Source organism: Pipistrellus kuhlii, unplaced genomic scaffold, assembly GCF_014108245.1.
Source record: "Pipistrellus kuhlii isolate mPipKuh1 unplaced genomic scaffold, mPipKuh1.p scaffold_m20_p_1, whole genome shotgun sequence".
NCBI classification, from domain to species: Eukaryota; Metazoa; Chordata; class Mammalia; order Chiroptera; family Vespertilionidae; genus Pipistrellus; species Pipistrellus kuhlii.
In genome coordinates, this window is record NW_023425404.1 from 7,068,982 (window position 1) to 7,088,322 (window position 19,341).

The 19,341-nt window shown below is 37.7% G+C and overlaps 1 protein-coding gene across 15 annotated transcripts in view; it reads left to right on the forward strand.

Moving 5' to 3' along the window:
- Positions 1-19,341, forward strand: part of CEP128 (centrosomal protein 128) — a 319,695-nt gene that overhangs the window by 162,205 nt on the left and 138,149 nt on the right. The window lies entirely within an intron of this gene.

Sequence of the window (19,341 nt, forward strand, 5' to 3'; positions counted from 1 at the left end):
TATTTTTTTAACCATACCAGAGGATATGTTTTATTATTGGTTTTTAGAGAGGGAGGGAAGGGAGAGGGAGAAGTAGAGGTAGTGAGAGAGAAACATCAATGTGTGAGATAAATAGCCATTGGTTGCCTCCTATACACACCCCAACCAGGGATCAAACCTGCAGTGTAGATATGTGCTCTAACCAGAAATCAACCCACTACCTTTTAGTGCCTTGGCTGATGCTCTAACCGACTGAGCCACCTGCCCATTGCTCTAATTACCAATTTATACTAAATAACCAGGAATAATTTCAACTAGCAGAATTCAGACTATGGGAAACTTTACAGGACAAAAGGTCAGCTTTCTCCAACAAAAAAATTACAAGAATTAAAAAGCTGGCGGATCTATGGATTAAAAGAGATTTAAGAGGTTTTTCAGTCAATGCAATCATGAACTTGCATTGCAGGGACCCAATTCCATAAACTTAAAAAAAAAAAAAATCATGGCCATAAGAAAACTGACTGTATAGTTGCATTTGGTGATATGCTATTAAAGAATGACTACATTTTTAGATGTGGTAAAGGTATTGCAGCTATGTTTAAAAGATCGCCGAAACCGATTTGGCTTAGTGGTAGAGCGTCGGTCTGTGGACTGAAAGGTCCCGGGTTCGATTCTGGTCAAGGGCATGTACCTTGGTTGCGGGCACATCCCCGGTAGGGGTGTGCAAGAGGCAGCTGGTCGATGTTTCTCTCTCATCGACATTTCTAGCTCTCTATCTCTCTCCTTTCCTCTCTGTAAAAAATCAATAAAAAATATATTAAAAATAATAATTTTATTATAGCCCAAACAGTCTCTAACTAAATATTTATACAGATGACATGATATAGTATAATATTTGCTTCAGAATTATTAGAGTGGGGTGATAAAAGTAGTGTTTGGAATATATGAAAAAGAGTGTTCATGTATTGATAAAAATTGAAACTGGTAATGTGTGTGTCAGCTCACTATAATGATCTGTTCTCCTGTCTTAGAATAGGTTTGAAAATTCCCATAGTAAAAAAGGTTAAAAAGGAAGGAAAACTGAGACAAGGACAGGAAGGAAAATATTGAGAGAAGAAAAGACAGATTAATCTAGACAAAATTTTCTGATTTTCTTCAAATCTATACAGGCTGCCTAAATCTTTAATATTAGTAAAATCTTTTAATAATCCAGGACTACCTATTGATATTATTTCCCAGAGGTACTTACTGCCATTCTAAATTTAATTGTGTGTAAGGAATGAGTAAAGGCATTATTTTTAGTATGTTTTCTCCATTACATCAACATCTGAATTGGTAATATAGTTTCTTCATTCTAGTAGTTTAAAGTTTTATTTTAAAAGTACATAGGGAGGGAAAGGGGGTGATAGCTGTGTCTATAAAAAAGGTAGGGTGAGGGATTCTCTCACAAACTGTTCTGTGTCTGTTCCTTGTTGGTGTTCACACGAATTAGCACATGTGATTCATTGATAAAATAGAATGGAGCTAAATACTCACCCACCCACCCACCTACCCACATGCAGGTAAACACTGATGACATGTGGATAGAGTCTGTGGATTGTATCTATGTCAACTTTCTGGATGTGCCAGAGTGAATGGCAGTTATGGAAGGTCCCCTCAGAGGAAACTAAGCGAAATGTGTAAGCCATATCTCTCTCTCTAATTTCTTATGGCTGCATGTGAGTCTAATTATCTCACACCAAAAATCTGGAAAATAATAGATTATACTTTTTAATAGGAAATTACTAAAAATCAGATATCAAACCTATTTATAATAGTAAACATTTTTTTTTTCTAATTTCTTACTTTTTAGCTTTGGAATTTTTAAAATTTTAAATTAGGATAGGACAGAAATAAGTTCTTAATAACTGGTACTATGTTGCAAAGAGGTTTTTAAATGTACCACAGCAAATGCACATCTTCAGTGCTTGAGGCATGTTAGCAGGTTGGGCTACTAAAGAGAAGACAGTCTTTTGGTGGATGATAGAGAACTTCTGTACTTCATTTGGACTTGGAGACAGTAATTGTTTTGAGAATGAGAGTGTTTCTTTATACCTTTTCCTAATATATAAAAACCCTGGGCCCGTCACATCTACCACTACCAGAGGCTTGACCAACCAGAAGTCCTGTAGTCAGCACTTGGTTGCCATAGAGAGAGGTCTGAAGAGAGAAGCAGGGGCTGATCCGTAGCCTTGGTGGCAGCTGTTGATCAGCACTTGTCTCTCTCTTTCACTCTGGGCCTAGCCAGCACATTGCCTCCATTTCTTTCCAGGCCTCCACTGGGGCTGCTGATCAGCCCTGCCTTTCTAATCAGGCCCCATTGATAGGCCCAGAGACGCTGACTGACATAGAAACTGACCAATCAAGACCAAATTGGCTGGCAGAGGAGGGCAGTTAGAGGTGAGATCAGGTCTGCAGGCAGTGACCAGGCTGGAAGGGGAGGGCAGTTGTCAGTGATCAGGCAACAAGGGAGCAGCAGGGGAAGGGTTCGGGGATGATCAGGCTGGCAGGCAGAAGTAGTTAGGGGCAATCAGGCAGACAGGCAGGCGAGCAGTTAGGAGCAAGCAGTCCTGGATTATGAGAGGGATGTTCCCCTGCCTGATCAGGCCTAAACCGGCAGTTGGACATCCTCTGAGGAGTCTCAGATTGGAGAGGGTACAGGCTGTGCTGAGGGACACCACTCAGTGCATGAATTTTGTGTACCAGGCCTCTAGTTTATTTATGACTGTCTCTTTTACAAATGAAAGAATGGATCACAAAAGGTAGATTTTCCCAAAATTCTATTTATTGTTTTAACGCAGCAATGATTGATTTTGCCTACTTTTTATCTCTGGCTTTCTTTTTCCTGCATCATCTATTACTCTGTCAGTTTTCAGTGTATCCTCAGAACTTTTCTTCAGTTCTTTCCAAGTTACCATAAAAATAGTAAAAACAATAATCTTTTCAGAGTGTACATTTTTAGGTGGTGGCATTTATATGATTAAAAAAACCCTACTGTCTATGGCTATTTTGGTTAGTTTTTTGCTTTATTTGTGTTACTGTACATCTTTAAAAAACTTTTGGCTGATTTTTCATAAGTAGCTCTTAATATAGTGCAGTACACAGAATAAGTAGGTAGTTCTGCAAGGCATTCAGTCTGTGGAAATGCAGAAGCTGTTGGGCAAAGTTGTTAAGAGCTTGACTCTGAAGTCCACTGCCTATGATCAAATTCTGTTTCTTTCATGGTTTGGCCTTGGGAAACTTCCTCATCCTCTTTGTCTCTAGTTAAGTGGTGGTACAGTTGTTGTATTTATGCACTGATTTTTATATGTGCGCGCACACACACACACACACACACACACACACACACATTGGTTGAAACAGTAGCTAGGAATCTATATATATAAAAGCCTAAGTGATCATAACGACTGGATGACAGGCCATTAGCTATGACACCCACTGATCACCAGAGGGCAGACGCTCAGTGCAGGAGCTGCTGCCTGGTGGTCAGTGCACTCCCATAGCCAATCTCTCATGATCCCTCCCCCCAGCTGGCTGGCCCTGATTGGCCCCAATGGGGCCAGCTGGCCAACTCCTTTTGTTTCTCCTCCAAGCCAGCCAACCTCCTGGCTTGATTGGAACTGGGCAAGAGGGGCCCTGATCAGCCCTGATTACTGGCCATGCTGAGGAACCACATCTGTGCATGAATTCGCGCAATGGGCCTCTAGTTATTCAACAAATGTTAACTGCTATTTTAACATGATAAATGAGATGAAAGCAAAACTATGAGTTGTGCTGCACTAGGGAATGGACAAGGGTGACAAAATAAATATGCTCAGGAGATTGTACAGAAGAATTTAATAAATCATCTTCGAGCACCTGTAATGTCGAGGGCAAATAAATATTAGGTCTAGTAATAATTAATGTCGTTTTCTAATACTTTTTAAAATCGAATTTATTTAAACAATACAACAAAATTTACTCAACAATATAGTTGCCGTTGTTTTCTACTACTTGTGCCCAACGCTCAGGAAGCATTTTAATCCCTCTGTTGTAAAATTCTTGTGATTTTGATGCAAAAAATTCGGTCAATGCATTTTTGAGGCATTCTTCTTTATTAAATTTTTTTCCAAGAAGAAAGTTTTGCAAAGAACAAAACAAATGGTAATCGGAAGGGGCAATATCAGGAGAATATGCAGGTTGAGGGAGAACTTCCCATTCCAACTGGCGCAGTTTTTCAGCAGTGATTCTTGCAGCATGCGGTCGTGCGTTATCGTGGTGAAGAATTACGCCCTTCCGATTAATCAGCGTGGGTTCTTTTTCTCTTAGAGCTTGGGCTAACCTTTCCAATTGGGCACTATACACTGCACTTGTAATGGTTTGGTTAGATGGTAAAAGTTCATAATGAAGAATTCCTTTAAAATTCCACCAAACACACAACATCACTTTTTTTTCGCATGCAAGTCAGGTTTTGGCGTGGGCTGCAGAGCCTCATTTTTGTCCAACCATTGAGGCCGCCTTTTCAAATTAACATACAGCACCCATTGTTCATCTCTGGTAACAATTTGCTCTAAAAACAGCAAACGGTTTTGACGAGAGAGGAGCGAACTGCAAATTGTGACCCTTTGATTATGGTTGTTGTCGGTCAACTCATGAGGAACCCATTTTCCAAACTTTTGGACTTTGCCAAGTGCACGCAATTGATTGGAAATTGTTTTTTGTGAACAATTTAAAGTTGTCGCAAGCTCTTGTTGGGTAATTTGAGGATTTTGCACCAAAAGAGCTTGAAGAGCTTCTTGATCAAAATTGGACACACGACCTCGACCACTCTTGTCATCTAACGCAAAATTTCCCTCGCGGAATTTCTCAAACCAACGCTGGCATTTTCTGGCGCTAACTGCATCTTGACCAAGAGCACTACAGATGTTTTTTGCAGCCTCACTTGCTTTTCTTCCTAATTGGAACTCGTAAAGCATGCAGTGCCGAATATGCTCTTCATCCGCCATCTTCTTAGCCCTAGTTTTGCAACAAAAACCAAACCAAACACAAACTTTTTCAAGCAAAACTTGTTAATTGCACTTCACACGTTCTGTAGATATCACGTGTTTGAAGGTTATGTCAATACAAGTCAACGCCAAGCAAGATTTTAAACGAATGTTTAAAAACGACATTAATTATTACTAGACCCGATATAAATTACAGTTTTCTAGAAGTGTTTTTCTGTCACTAGTAATAGAAGATATAAGCCATTTACTGGTTGTAAAATAATAAAGCTTATACAATTTATTACAAATAAAGAAATACAAACCATGAAGAAATATTGTTTTAAGTAATCTTCATAAGAAGCACAGAATTCTTTTTTCTTCTCTGATATTAACTTGATATCATTAAATTTTGAACTATGTATTAAGCAACAAAATACAATGGAAATGAACAGGAAATTTGATCTGAAACAAATAAGATCACAATTACTAACACTATAGTTGTATATTAAAATACTTGCTCAAATTAGTTTCTATAAAAAGGAACTACAAAAATAAACAACAATCAAATAAATCCAACATAGTTTTTCCAGGTAAAATATTCAGCTATGGTGTGTTTCGGGTGGGAAAGTCATAAGAATTTTTAATCAAATTCCAAATTCCAATGTTTTTAACACGTTTCTTGGTCCTTTGTTTTTCACTACCAATTATAGATATTTGTGCCCATCAAAGGCACATATATTGTATGGATTATTTTCCCATTTCCTCTGCAATTTCTTTGACCTCTAAACAAAGTGATTACTACTTGTATTTCCTAAGAATAGCCTATGCACTCTAATTCAAATGTTTCCTTTTTAATTCAGAAGTACTATAACATCTCGGTAAATATTATATCACATGAAAACTAATTAAATTTGAAAGATAATACATCTGTGTAATCATGTCATTGAAGTTTGGGAAATGAAGTGAAAATTATTAGTGGAAATTTAATTCCTGTATTAATCCTCTCAAATTAATTTGTTTTGAGGGTTTGTAAACTTGGTCTCTCAGATATTTCAGGTTTTAAAAATGTACTGGTTAGAAATCTTCTGAGAAAAGAGAAATAGCCCAGCAAGTGCTTGAGCATCGACCTAAGAACCAGGAGGTCCCAGTTCAATTCCCAGTCAGGTCAGGTTTGCAGGCTGGGTCTACAGTAGGGTGTGTGTGGGAGGCAGCTGATCAATGATTCTCTCTCATCATTGATATTTCTCTCTCTCCCTCTCCCTTTCTCTCTTTGAAATCATATATATATATATATATATATATATATATATATATTTCAAATTTTTTAAGAGAGGAAAGCATTTATGTATACTAAGACCAATATAATGGCCTTGTCGTATTCATGGTATTTTTCTCCTCCTGAAACCTATTTTAGGACCATAATTAACAATAACAGAAATTTATAGTTGTAGTAAAAATTTAAAAATTACCATTTTACTAAAACCATTTTAAAACAATTCCATGTGGTCTTGGTCAGATGGCTCAGTTGGTTGGAGTATCATCCCATACACCAAAAGGTTGCAGATTGATTCCTGATCAGAGCACATTCCTCGGTTGGGAGTTTGATTCCCCGATTCCCAGTCAGGGAGCATACAAGAGGCAAACATGTCTCTCTGTATCTGCCTGTCTCTCTCTCTCTCTCTCTCTCTCTCTCTCTCTCTCTCTCTCTCTTTCTCTCATTCTTTTTTTTTCTCTCTTCTCTAAGTCTCTAAAAAAAAAAATCAATGAGACATACTCTCGGGTAAAGATTTAAAAAAAAAAATTCATTCTGAAATCATAAAGGAACCTTTTGAGGTATTAATTTGCACAATTAAAGTCAGAACTGTCATTAGAAGAAATATAATTTCTTGCTTCATTCAAACTATTATTTCATTTATTATTTCATTAATTAGCTGATAAGCATTTTTAAAATAAATTAAAGCAAATGAATATCACACTCAGAAATGTAAAACTGTCTACAACCTGTAATCCTGGCTACCTTTGGTTTTCCTCAAGGAGATGTGTATGCCTTTTATTTCTTTTTATGTTTTTAAAGCATCAGAACTCTAGAAAAGCTTTGAGTAACTCCCAGAAATTAATGAATAAATCCAACAACATGTTATCTTCACAGCAAAAACAAAAAAGGGAGGATTTTGAATCATTGGTCTTATATAGGAAATAAATGATTAGCAAATTTTTTCAAGGTATTCAGCCAAGAAAATAATTCTACAAATAGGATTATAAAAAAGAGGTTGATTTCCCTTTTATTTCCCTTTAGAGGAAACAATTTTTTTAAACTTTTTGATATATTTTTATTGTTGATAGTATTACAGATATTTTCCATTTCCCCCCTTTTACTCCCCTCCAAGTTGGTTGGAGCATCACCCCATAATCCAAAAAGGTTGTAGGTTTGATTCCTGATCAGGGCATATACCTAAGTTATGGGTTTGATTATGTTAAATATTAAATTAAAACATTCAATACTCATTCTTTCCTTTTTCCACTTTGAAAATTGCGCACATTTTAGCTAGAGAAATGATAAGGAGCTATAAGATTTTAATCAGAATACCTGCATTCTAACTTTAGCTTTGACACATCAATTTTGCCACCTCTGATTCAAAGAGGATAAAAATATCTAAATCAAAGGACAACTGAAGAAAACTATTTTAAAAAACACTATGCTTTGTGTGCAGTAAGCAGTCCATGAGTATAATTTTTCTTGCAATTATTCACCATCATTGCTATCAGACTTATAGATATTTTTGAGATCACATCATTATGAAGATTTTCCTCCCCAACAAGTGATCCTACAGTACTTAACGTCTGTGACATATCTCATTCTATCTAATAAAATAGTAATATGTAAATTGTCCATCACTCCAACAAATAGGATGGTGGCCCCATGTGGTCAAAGATAGCTGCCCGCATGTGTACACAAGATGGCCACCACAAGATAGCTGGCAGGAGAGGGAAGTTGTGGGTAATCAGGCCAGCAGGAGAGGGCAGTTAGGAGTGACCAAGCTGGCAGAGGAGGGCCATTGTGGGGGACCAGCCTGCAGGTAAGGGCAGTTTATTGGACCTATATGTCTTTCATTTATTACATGTTTATTCATGTCTTCTGCCTACTTTTGATTGAGTTGTTGCTTTTTCTTTTTGATTTCTAGTTCATTTATTCTTGGTATTAACCCTTGGTAGGTTAAGTTTTAGAACTAATATATATGCCTTAACCTATTTGTTTCTCTGTCTTTTAAAAAAAATATCTTTTGATGAACAGAAGTATTTGTCTATAGATTATTATTATTTTAACTAGAGGCCCAGTGCACAAAATTCGTTCACAGGAAGGTGTGTCCCTCAGCCAGCCTGCATACTCTCCAATCTGGGATGCCTCTCACAGTTCAGGACTGCTGGCTCCCAACTGCTTACCTGCCTTCCTGATTGCCCCTAACCACTTTGCCTGCCAGCCTAATCACCCCCTAATCACTCCCCTGACAGCCTGATTGATGCCTAACTGCTCCCATGCCACCCTGATTGCCCCTAATTGCCCTCCCCTGCAGACCTGGTCACCCCTAACTGCCCTCTCCTGCAGGCTTGGTCCCCCCAATTGACCTCCCCTGCAGACCTGGTCCCCCCCACAGCTGCTCTAACTTGCAGGCCTGGGTTTCCCCCAACTGCCCTTCCCTGCTGGCCATCTTGTGCTGGCCATCTTGTGTCCACATAGAGACAGCCATCTTTGACCACATGGGAGCAGCCATCTTATGTGCTGGAGTGATGGTCAATTTGCATATTACTCTTTTATTAGGATAGAGGCCTGGTACATGGGTGGCCAGCTGGTTTGCCCTGAAGGGTGTCCCAGATCAGGGTTGGGGTTCCCTTGGGACGGGGTGGCCTGGGAGAGGGGCCTGCAGTGGTTTTTAGGCTGGCCATGCCCCCCCCCCCCCCCCCAACAACCCAAGTGGAAACCCTGATATCTTCTATAATTAAAACTTTGTAGCCTTGAGCGGAGGCCAGGGCCTGCCAGGACGGGCAGGAAGCTAGGCTTCCTCCATTGCCAGGGCAACCCAAAACTCCTGCTCTCTCCATGGCTGCAGCCATCTTGGTTGTGTAATTTGCATCTTGTATAATTTGTATGCCCATTGACTGATGGGCATGGATTGTGGGCATAATGGAGGTGCAGTCAATTTGCATGTTTCTCTTTTATTAGTATAGATAATCAGATTACCTACATATCATGACAGTTTTATTTATTTTCCTATCCTTATATCATAATTTTTTTTCTAATTTTATTGCATTTGATAACAATTCACACTAGAATAGGTTGAATAAAAGTGGTGATAACAAATATCAATCCTTGTACTTGGGTTTTTTTTTTTAAATTGGTATGTTCCTATTTCAAATGATATCTTTAAGTAATATTTGGTAGATATCCTTTAATTTACTAAGAAATTTCTGTAATATAAATTTGTGGAGGAATTAACCAAACACTTTTTCCTGTGATTATCTATATGACCCTTGTTTTTTCTTATTTAATCCTAATTTAATATGGTAAGTGACATTTATTGCTTTCTAAATATTAAATTTAATCTTCACAGTTCTGGAACAAAGACAATAGACCTCTATCTATCTATCTATCTATAAAATCTTAATATACAAATAGGCCAAATAGTGGAACATCCAAACAACCAAACAACCGATGCTATGATGGCCACTGACCACCAGGGGGCACGCGAAAAACATGGCAGGTGTCGGCAACACATGGCAGAGCACAGAACATGATGGGCATCAGCTGTATCAGGATAGTGGAGCAGGTGAGGGGGAGCACTAGACCAAGGCAGGGCACTGGTCACTGTCATCGGGGTGAGCCTCTAGTGTAGGGGTGTCGAACTCAATCAGCGAAGGGGCCAAAATCTAAAATCCAGCCTAAATCACGGGCCGAATGGTTTACTGAACAGTCATAAACTGTCATTGTGATGGAAACGCAGCTGAGTGCAGTGATGACAGCACGGTGCGGGCCACATTGCAAGCCTGGTGGGACGGATTTGGCCCGCGGGCCTTGTGTTTGACACATGTGCTCTAGTGGTTACTGAACATTCTTTGTTCCCATGTGAGGCGGCCCCACCTGGTGGTCACACCTGCTGCTGGCACTGGTCTCGTTCACACCCACTGCCAATGCCAGAGTCACTGCTTCTACTTGCTGCCAGCACCTGGCACCAGCCCCAAAACCCCCTCCTCAGGGATTCTCCACATACCCCTGTTCCTGAGGGGTGATTGGGGCAGCAGCCACCACTCATACCCGCTGACAGCATCAGCCCTACTCACACCTGTTGCTGGCACCAGCCACAGTTGCTCCACACCATCAGCAGGTGCGAGCAAGGCCAGCACTGTCAGCATATGGGAGCAGTGGCAGTGGGACCGGGGCTGCTGGCAGACATGGGACTGGGTGCCTGGACTGCAGTGGAAGGGGTTGAATGGGGATGCAGAGGATGTACCAAGACACATCCCTGTGCCTACCACAGCTTTTCAGCCCACAGTTCCTTTCAAGGTGCATGAATTCATGCACTAGGCCCCTATTATACAATAATATATAATATACTATTAACACATTGCAGAACAGTTTTATTGCTAGCATTACCCAGTGGCCAGATATTTCTATTGAACGAGTACAAAAAAAAATTTTACATAAATGTTAAAGGCACTCTTTAAAGTTAAATACCCATTGTATTTTGAAGTTATTACATGTTCTTACAAGCTAATATCTTTTTAAAATATGATATTTTGTAAAACACTGTATAATATGAAACAAGAATTCTCATAATCTTTCCGCAATGTGTTAAGTATTTGCATTTATGTTTGTAAGTAAAATGAGTCTAAAATGCTCTCTTCTTATACTCTTCTTCTAGCTTTAATTTCAAAACTAGAGGCCTGGTGCATGAATTCATGCATGAGAGAGGTCCAGCAGGCCTGCTCCAATAAGGGTCCATCGGGCCAGACTAGTGAGGGAGAGGGGTTGTGGGAGGTTGGCCACCTGGTCCTGTCTCCAATCAGGGTATTGGGGACTGATTGGAGGCCAGGCTTGCCAAAAGGGGGGTGCAAACTGGGGCCCAGATCAGGCCGGTTGGCTGCTACAGTGTGCATTCATAGCCACTGGTTGTTCTGGTCATTCTGGTTGTTCCAGACACTGGTTGTTCCAGACAGTGGCCTCATTTTTGAACTTTGGGAGCTAAATAGGAAAAGCACCACCTCTAAAATAAGGCTTTTATATGTAAAGTAGTTCTACCATTAACATACCTAAAAAAGTTTACTTCAACATTCCTTCAAACTTGGAGTGTGGTGTACTCCTGAGAGTATATTTCTTTCTGCTTCTTGAATATAAGATAATCAGTTCCTTATTTGTGGATGTATTAGTCTTAAGAAGAGCTAGGAAGCAATTTTTCTACCCAGGTAGTTTTAGTCCAAAGAAAGTAAATTTAACAAAAATTATACAAAAAAAGAGTAAAAGAAAGTAGTGTTATGTAGTTTAAGGAAAACTAAAACAATAATGTAAGAAACCATCTTTAGTTTTAAAGAATTAGAACCCATTGTATATTCAACAACAACAATAAAACTATTCTTCCTCAAGTAACAATCTAAAGTTGATGAAATGCATAACTTGCCCCAGTGTGGTCAAGTTCAATAAAAAGATAAAATGAAAAATGTGCTAAAACTGGTTTGGCTTAGTGGATAGAGCATCAGCCTGAGAACTGAAACGTCCCAGGTTCGATTCCGGTCAGGGGCATGTACCGTGGTTGCGGGCATATCCCCAGTAGGGGATGTGCAAGAGGCAGCTGATTGATGATTCTCTCTCATCGATGATTCTAACTCTCTATCCCTCTCTCTTCCTCTCTGTAAAAAATCAATAAAATATACATATTTTTTTTAATGAAAGATATAGGTACATATCAAAAGAAAAATAGAGCAATATTACTTATCTTGTGTTATTGTATATTAAAGAATCACAAATCGAATATTAGATTGACAATAAAATAACAAATAATTTAGAAACTTTAGCAAGAAAAATAGATTATCAAAACATGTTTAAGAGACATCTTTCATATGTTTTAGAATTATACAGTAAAGTCCCTAATACAGAAGACTAGAACGAACTAATCTATATTTTTCAGATTTTCTTGGCTTAAGATAAGGCTATTTGTCTATTGCTATTCACCCTCTATTTTCAACATGGACAGTTACTCTTTAAGAGATATATATGCTCAAGGGAAAATTACACAGCAGCTGAAGTCATGAGGAACGGCCCATCAGTTGAGCATGGATTCCCGCAGGTGACCTGAGAGCCCCAATTCAATTAAAATGAAATGGAACAGCATGTATACAGTAGATCCAGACTTTCCATCACTTTTTTCTTGGGTACAATCATTGGGGATAATCTGTAATCCTGCTGTGTAAGAAAATAAACTCAAATGCTACTTTCACATAAAAGATTATCCATCAAAAATATAAAGAACACTCTTATATTGCATAATCCAAAATGTTCTAAATCTTTCCCAAAATTTAAAAAACGAAATAAAAAAGAGGATTCTCAATGTGTATGTGGCTAACTAGTTAGAAGCTGAAGAGGTAAGAGTAAAATCTCCTCAGATATGAGATCCTACCCATGCTTGAAAATAAACAACTGAACCCCAGTCAGGTGGCTCAGTTGGTTAGTGTCATCCTGTACACAAATATTGAAACCAATATTAACACAGAAACTTTGTATGAAAATACGCAGACCAATTCCTCTCAGTTCTCTGTGTAGTGAGAATAGACAGCATGCATGTATCTGGGATAAAGAGAATGTCCTCGGTAGTCCCAAATCTCAGGTAAAACCAATTCAAGAAATATTTAACTTTACCTTTTTATGATTTCTAATCATAAAAAGACAGGGTTGAACTAAATAATCTTTAAGGATCACTGCAAATTTAAAATGACATTCTGGATGGAGCCCCACAGTTTCCTCCACCCAACTCACTCATAGCTTGGTTTTCCAAGAGATAAGGAAAGTCTATAAAACTAGCCCTGAACCTTTCTTAAAGGTGGCTTTTCCTATTTCTCCAATTAGGGAACATAAGAGCCCACTAGTCTCAGTCAGGGTTTCTCATGCTTTAATGTAGATTCAAATCAAGTGGAGATCTTGTTAAATGCAGATTCTCATTCAGATCTAGGATGAGGCATAGGATCCTGCATTTCAAAGAAGCTCTCAGGTGATGCAAATGCTGCCAGTACACGGACCATACTTTGAGTAGTAAAGGTCTAAGATGCTCTGGAGTTATCAGAAGCTTTGAAAAAAAGCAGCAACAGCCTAAACTAAATTCCTCGGCTCTATAGAGCAATAGTTCAATGAAATATTCATATTTTAGATGAAATCTTGGGCCCATTTATCAGTTTCAACTTGCTTTCAAGTCCCCTGTAACAAAGATACAATTTCTTTCCCACCAATAAATTTCACGTTAGGGCCATAATTTGATTATGTCAGAAAGAAAAGCATATCTACATGTCATTTGTGCAGTAGTTCTCAGAAAAAAAGAACAGCTTTTTAAACAGCTATGATCTATTTTAGAAGCAAGAGTATTGACATCAGGGATTTATTTACAAGAATTTGACTTTATCCTTTAATGAGATACAAAGTACTCTTTTAAAGCTTAATGGAAACCCAATTTTTTTCTATGTGAAATTTATTTTTGGTTATTAAAAATAAACTGGAATAGTATTTGTCTGGAAGAAAAACAAAGTCATCAAATATTGTAAAGTTGTTTTACAAAACAAGATCAGAAGCCATACTTCTTTGTTTAAAAAAAAAAAAATAAGAGAAAAAGTAAATATCCAATACTGTTACAAAATCTAAAATAAAAAAATTACCAAAAAGCAGCTACATTTTTACTATGTTTAGCTATATCTATGTCAGTTGTTTGAAATTTAAACCATAATTTCCAACTTAAAAATGGTTTGTCCATAGAAGAGGTCATAATGCATAATAATAATTTGGTTGAAATATTATATTTGTATGGTCAAAATAAATATAAATCTGAAACTCTTAATAATATGTTTTAACACAATTGAATAAGAAATCATTTTCAATTTACACTGGATGCTAGTGTTCCCAAAGAGACATTTAATTTTAAAATAAGAGATACAGTGAGCTATGTTTTCTCCCACTGGTGCTTTAGACTCTTTCTGATACATGGCTTCAGTTCAAATCACTTTTCCTTATGACAGGAGATTTCTCTTAATCATTTGCATGACTTCTGCACATTAATTATATCTAAAAATTGTTTATTGCTTAAACTACTAAGCTAATCATATTAACAGTTAGTGAATGGATAAGTGCAAAAAGGAAAGGGGAAGAGATGTTTCCGAGGGAAAAACTTGAAATAAAAGGAGAATAAAATTTGTTGCAGGGGTTGTATTTGTGCCTATAAGAAAGGTTGCTGCCCTGGCCCAGTGGTTCAGTAGGTTGCAGTATCTCCTTGTATACCAAGAAGGCTGAGGGTTTGATCCCTATAGGGCACATACCTGATTGAGTTTGTTTCCTAGTCAAAGTGCGTAAGGGAAGCAGCCATCAGTGTTTCTTCTCTTTCTCTCCTTTCCTCTCTCACTCAAATAAATAAACATATCTTTACAAAAAAAAAAAATAGTAAAAGGAGAAAGAGTATTGGGGGAGGGGGAGACAGAAAGTAATGGTGAGGGAGGTGAAGAAGGGGTGGATTTCCAAGCTATAAAGAAGGTAAATGAAAACCACTTTGTGACAGCTTGGTTATTGGAATGGAAAGGGTATTGGGAGAAGACTGGAAAGACCTGGAGATTTCTAGCTTGGTTGAGTGGGTAAATAGGGAATAAAGAAAGACAAGTAGTATATGAAAACATATAATTCTTTAATACTCAGGTAACACTCAGGTTAATACTCAAACACAATGCAGCTGAGCAACTTGTAGGACATCCAAGCAAACATATTTGAGAGACACTAAGATACCCAAATCTGAATCCTAAGGGAGCAGTTATGACTAGAGGTCATGAGCATTTAGATATTTAAATCATGAGATCGGATGAAATCTGCCAGTGAGCACATGGTGCATGAAAAGATAAGAGGGCCTAGATTCAATATTTAAGAAACACCAAAACTTACAAAATGGATAGAATAAAAGCAACATTTAGAAACACACTTAGTAAGCACAGACTAGAGTTGTCAAGAGAGTTCACTGAGAAGCCATCATTGTCAAGTGCTACAGAGAGATGAAGTGAGTCCACTGAAAAGTGGCCTTTGGATTTTGCAATTATCAACACTGGCTGCAGTGAAAGTGGTTTCATAAAAGAGGTATGATGACAAATCAGATGTTAGCAGGTTGGAAAAATAATGGTGGAGTTGAAAAAACAATGAGCAAAACAGGGTGGTTCTTCAAAGACGTTTGAGTAAGAATGAAATAAAGATGTGCTCATATGGGGTCTAGAATTCCAACAGGGTTGTTTGTTTGGACAAGACAGACTGGAGCACATTAACATACTGAAGGTAAGGGAGCATCAGAGAGCATGAATGTAAAGACCGAGGAGAAAGTGAGGATAGCTGAGATCAGAGATGATGCTTCGGGAAGCTGGAAGGTTGGTTTTAAGTGGAACCTTGTGTGCAGAACTGTGTATATTATCTGCATTAAAAAGGACTCCTTGGAACTAGCAGTTTCTTTGAATTTAGGTCACATCAAATTACCAAATGCCAGCAACTAAAATTTGAAAAATGAGAAAGTTTTCTAAACATTGAAAAGAAGAAACTCTCTAAATCAATTTGACCTTCCAGAGATACAAGGTTTTCTCTTCTTTAAGGTTAACAGTAAAACTTATATTACCAGTGAACTAGAAGTATAATGGTCATTTTTCTTATACAATAAAAGGAATTTAGAGACACTATGGAGTAGGTAATGGATTTTCTATTTTCATACCATAATTATATTTCCCAAAATGTATCTAACAGTCATTCAATTGAAAGTCTTTAAACATATCTTTTAAAATATCTGAGATTAAAGATTGTTAATGAAATACTCTCTAATTTGTCTATTTTTTTCTCACTAAATTTAATACTATTAGAATCACATTTGACAAACCTTAATTTATTCTTAAAATAAGAAGGCACAATCATTTTCTGTTTTGTCTGTTCTTGCATTTTATTTTTAATAACTCTGGCTAACTTGGAAAATGCTGAATAGAAAACAGACTAACATTTAAAATAGAACTATAGAGGAAGTCACACTGTAACATCTGTTCTATTTGCTTACCTCAAAATGTGAAGTTAACTTAAAATTAGATTTTGAATGTGCATTGTTTTATTTTATTAAATAAGAGTTCACAGAAGATTATAAGAAGATTCACTGAACAAAGGTTTGTTAAGGCAAAGGTTGAAAATCAGACACACTTCAACATTTTGGGAGATAACATTATGGCATCAAACATGACCAGAACTATTTCACAAGACTTGTGTACTTGCATTTACCAAAACAAAACAAAATGAAGACCATGATATTTTAGAGATTATATGTAAATATTAAGAGAATTTTTAATTTTTTTTCCTTTTGAAACATAAGAATTTGACTCTGCCAGGGGAGCCAGGGAGCCAAGGCTTCGGCCTAGAAGATGCATAATCTGACCTCTCCTGGAATGTCAAGGAAGTTATCTGAAAGACTAAACTTTCTTGTACCAAGACAGAATGAAAGGGACTGGTTTAAATTTTAAACTAGATCTCACATTTAGTTCACTCTTCCCCACTGATTTTCTTTCCTGTCCCATCATCAGTCTTCATACTTCAGTCATAAAGAATCTGTTGTTTCAGCTACTCAAGCTAAAAACTTTAGTACAGTCTTTGACTCCTCTCTTTTCTCAAATGCCACAACTACATCCCTTTGCTCACTCTGTGCCAGGCTTCTATGTGGTGCCTCAAATATGCTGGACACGGTGCTGCCTCAGGGTCTCTGCACTGGTGCTTCTCTCTGCTTAGGATGCTCTTCTCCCAGATATGCACACAAATTATTCCCTTTCACTCCTTCTTCCAATGGCACTTGTTCATTGGAGTGAAAGCTACTCCCATAATCTTATTTAAAATTATACTTTGCCTTAAATGGCATTCCTCAATTCTCTGAGCCTCCTTCTTTGCTTTTTCCCCATGGCAATTATTATTATCTATAATACTCTATAATTTACTTTTGTTTTTATTGGTTGTCTCTTGCCAATAGAATGTAAGCAACACAGCTGTGAGGATTTTTGTGTATTGCATTCACTCTTATATCTTTAGTTCCAAGAATAGAACCAGTATTATAGGAGACTCTTGACAAATATTTGCTGAATGGATATTTCAGCAAAGTTTCAAGATTTGGGAGTAAAATCAGATTAGTTATACACCAAATAAAGCAAATCATATTTCCCGGTCTAGTAATAATTAATGTCGTTTTTAAACATTCGTTTAAAATCTTGCTTGGTGTTGACTTGTATTGACATAACCTTCAAACATGTGGTATCTACAGAACGTGTGAAGTGCAATTAACAAGTTTTGCTTGAAAAAGTTTGTGTTTGGTTTGGTTTTTGTTGCAAAACTAGGGCTAAGAAGATGGCGGATGAAGAGCATATTCGGCATTGCATGCTTTACGAGTTCCAATTAGGAAGAAAAGCAAGTGAGGCTGCAAAAAACATCTGTAGTGCTCTTGGTCAAGATGCAGTTAGCGCCAGAAAATGCCAGCGTTGGTTTGAGAAATTCCGCGAGGGAAATTTTGCGTTAGATGACAAGAGTGGTCGAGGTCGTGTGTCCAATTTTGATCAAGAAGCTCTTCAAGCTCTTTTGGTGCAAAATCCTCAAATTACCCAACAAGAGCTTGCGACAACTTTAAATTGTTCACAAAAAACAATTTCCAATCAATTGCGTGCACTTGGCAAAGTCCAAAAGTTTGGAAAATGGGTTCCTCATGAGTTGACCGACAACAACCATAATCAAAGGGTCACAATTTGCAGTTCGCTCCTCTCTCGTCAAAACCGTTTGCTGTTTTTAGAGCAAATTGTTACCAGAGATGAAAAATGGGTGCTGTATGTTAATTTGAAAAGGCGGCCTCAATGGTTGGACAAAAATGAGGCTCCGCAGCCCACGCCAAAACCTGACTTGCATGCGAAAAAAGTGATGTTGTGTGTTAGGTGGAATTTTAAAGGAATTCTTCATTATGAACTTTTACCATCTAACCAAACCATTACAAGTGCAGTGTATAGTGCCCAATTGGAAAGGTTAGCCCAAGCTCTAAGAGAAAAAGAACCCACGCTGATTAATCGGAAGGGCGTAATTCTTCACCACGATAACGCACGACCGCATGCTGCAAGAATCACTGCTGAAAAACTGCGCCAGTTGGAATGGGAAGTTCTCCCTCAACCTGCATATTCTCCTGATATTGCCCCTTCCGATTACCATTTGTTTTGTTCTTTGCAAAACTTTCTTCTTGGAAAAAAATTTAATAATGAAGAATGCCTCAAAAATGCATTGACCGAATTTTTTGCATCAAAATCACAAGAATTTTACAACAGAGGGATTAAAATGCTTCCTGAGCGTTGGGCACAAGTAGTAGAAAACAACGGCAACTATGTTGTTGAGTAAATTTTGTTGTATTGTTTAAATAAATTCGATTTAAAAAAGTATCGATAATTGGCAGTCACTGGACTTCAAGGTCAGTTAATATGTGCAATCTCTTTGGTGTAAATCCTTATTTTTGTTTTTACTAAATTGGAGTTGTGAGAGGTGCTTTTAAACTTCAAGGGCCTATCAGTTTTGATATGTGAGGATAATTTCGAAGATGTAAAATTCTCCCGAACCTGTCCCCTCTGCTTTTCCCCTACAAGCAAGGAGAAAACAGATTACTATATGTAGACAGAACAATCTGGAGATCAGTGATTTGTGAACAGTAAACCATAAAGCAGTGTCCCCTATAATCAATCAGCCCTTCTTCATTGCTTATTAAAGTAAAGCATCCAATTTGCCCAGCTTGCAAAAAAAAAAAAAAATGGTGAATTTCAGCTCGAACTTTTCACATATAAACTTATTTTGTTCTGTTATCAGTCAGTTGCCTGCTTAGTTGTATCCATTCCCAATAGCTTGGCACAGAAAATAGATTTTATCTTTTAATTATTTATAAGATACAGAAACGATCTGTGGGCCTTATTTTCATTGCAGAGGCCGTGAATGTTGTCTGCTGGTTGGCATGATACAAGGTTTGAAAATGACTGACCTGACCTGCGGCATCCGTCTTGTGACATTTTTATGACGAATGAGACATATGTAACTAACTGATGGGGAGGTCTG